The sequence below is a fragment of the Arvicanthis niloticus genome, chromosome 1 (assembly GCF_011762505.2).
Source record: "Arvicanthis niloticus isolate mArvNil1 chromosome 1, mArvNil1.pat.X, whole genome shotgun sequence".
In the NCBI taxonomy this organism is placed as follows: Eukaryota; Metazoa; Chordata; class Mammalia; order Rodentia; family Muridae; genus Arvicanthis; species Arvicanthis niloticus.
Window position 1 is genome coordinate 129278177 of NC_047658.1, and position 2556 is coordinate 129280732.

The window sequence follows — 2556 nt, forward strand, 5'->3', positions numbered from 1 at the left end:
TATCCAAAAAAACTTGGGAACTGGTCCTGCCTCTGTGTGTGGAACAGCCTTCTCTATAAAGTAAGTTACAGGACAGCCAGAGCTACACAGAGAAACCCATCTCAATAAATAAATAAATAAATAAATAAATAAAACCAATTTACATATACTTTATTAACCCCCCTCTTGTGTGTGTTTGTGTGTGAGTGTGTGTGTGTGTGTGTGAGAGAGAGAGAGAGAGAGAGAGAGAGAGAGAGAGAGAGAGAGAGACACTATTTGAGTTTTTCACTCATTTTCAGGCACTGGGGACAGTGTTAGTGACACAAACCAAAAGGAGAGACTTTCATCTAAGGTCTCCCTCCTAGATATGGTCATGGACTTCCTATCTGGGACATCCTGGGCCAGGTTCCTTCTACAGAACCTATGCCAGGACAACTTGATCAGAGTCAGTTCTCCTGGGGGCAAGGGTGGGGGTCTGGTGGGTGTGGCTTCTGCTCGTTGGTTCCCTCCAGTGTCCTTAGCTTCAGGTCCTGTGCTTCCTTCATTATGCCCAGAACAGACTCTTCCATCAAATCTTCCCAGTACACTCACTGCTTTCCTTTCTGCTGGGTGCCTGCTTCTTGCTGTCCAAACGGGCAAGTTCATGAAACCCGGGAAGGTGGTGCTGGTCCTGGCTGGGTGCTACTCCAGACGCAAAGCCGTCATCATGAAGAACATTGATGATGGCACCTCAGACCACCCTTACAGCCATGCCCTTGTGGCTGCAATTGACTGCTATCCCCGAAAAGTGACAGCTGCCACGGGCAAGAAGAAAATCGCCAAGCGATCCAAGATCAAGTCCTTTGTGAAAGTTTATAACTACAACCACCTCATGCCGACACGGCACTCTGTGGATATCCCCTTGGATAAAACTGTTGTCAACAAGGATGTGTTCAGGGACCCAGCTTTGAAACGCAAGGCCAGGCGGGAGGCCGAGGTCAAGTTTGAGGAGCGATACAAGACAGGGAAGAACAAATGGTTTTTCCAGAAGCTTCGCTTTTAGGTGTATTTTTGTTTTCGTCATTAAAAATTAAAAAAAAAAAAATCTTCCCAATACAAAATAATTTGGGGGAGGGGCGGTATTTGGTTTGGGTTTTTAATTTTTTGAAACAGGGTTTCCCTGTGTAGCCCTGGCTGTCCTGCAACTTGCTCTGTAGAACAAGCTGGTCTCAAACTCACAGAAATTCACCTGTCTCTGCCTCCCAAGTGCTATGATTAAAGATATATGCCCCACCACCAGGCAGAAATTAATGTTTAAAGATCAAGGACCTGTCAGTCTTATTTATGCCCTATATTTTCCTGATCCCAGAGAAATGCCTAACTGGCTGGACATCAATCTATTTGTATCCACTGACTAGCATATCAATTCCAATTTCCAATACATGGTTGTGCGTATATGTAATCCCAGGAGAACTAAGATATAGGTTAACTTGGATTGTGTAGTGAGATCTTGGTTTAAAAAAAAAAAAAGAAAATGTCAGTCCAAATTTCTAGTGGTCTATTTATATTCATAATTTTTGAGTTTGAACATCAGGAATATCTGTACTTTGTCTATTACCTACATAGACTTAAGTTAAGACCATTGACCTTAAGAGTAGATCAAGCCTGGGTTTTAGTACTAGCTTTGAAACGTCTCATTTTACTTCTTAAGCAAATTATTTAAGGCCAGCTTCCCTCTACTTCATTATATTTGATAACAACAATAATAATAAATAATATCTTCCTCATAAATTGATTTTAAAATTAAGGCGATGTGGTATACATTAAGTCCTCAACCAACACAACACAACCATATATATGTCATATATACATATATATATGTATATATACATATATTGTATCATTGACTCACTGATGTCTTTTTCCTTGTACTCATCCCCAAAACAGTGAGACTCAGTGGACTCACCAGATGTGACTGCAGGATCAAGGGCATGCTCCATAGTCTGCAGTTCAACTCTAAATGAGCCTTAAAGGACAGATGGGGTTTAGACAGCCTAGAGATAGACACGAGGCGTTTCTCATTGGCATTGGCCATAGGGCATTTCACATTGAGAGGAACTATGTGAAGGGAGACGATTGGGCCATTCCAGAAATGCCTAACACATGTATTCGCTTGAAAGTATTTTTTACAATACCCCTCACCAAGAACAGCGTGCTAAGGCAGGATCAAAGGGACTCAGCCACGGCTCCAGCCCTCCAGGAGCTGCTCCTAGCAAAGAGCACAGTTGTAGGAGGCGTGTATGGACGGACGGACTCCTGCTGTTGCCTGGGCAGCGTAAACACAGAAGAAAGCAAGCAGCATTTCTCCATGTGGAAGGCAAGCAAGAGCTGAATATGGGAACAGGATCCTGTTGCAGAGGTTTGAGACAAGGCTGAAGGACTGCTCAATGGAGATCCCTTGCAAGATTTTGAATATGGAAGTGAACCAAGTACCAGAAATGGAAGCAATAAACAGATCAGCAAATATTCATCTTTTAATACACCCATACTCACCCGTCTTCAAACTGGCACCATCCTTTATAGTTAAATCAATCCGGA

The 2556-nt window shown here is 42.8% G+C and overlaps 1 pseudogene; it reads left to right on the forward strand.

The window, feature by feature from the left end:
• The first annotated feature begins 352 nt into the window (after positions 1-352).
• On the forward strand, positions 353-1100 carry LOC117721091 (large ribosomal subunit protein eL27 pseudogene; annotated as a pseudogene).
• The last annotated feature ends 1456 nt before the right edge of the window (positions 1101-2556 follow it).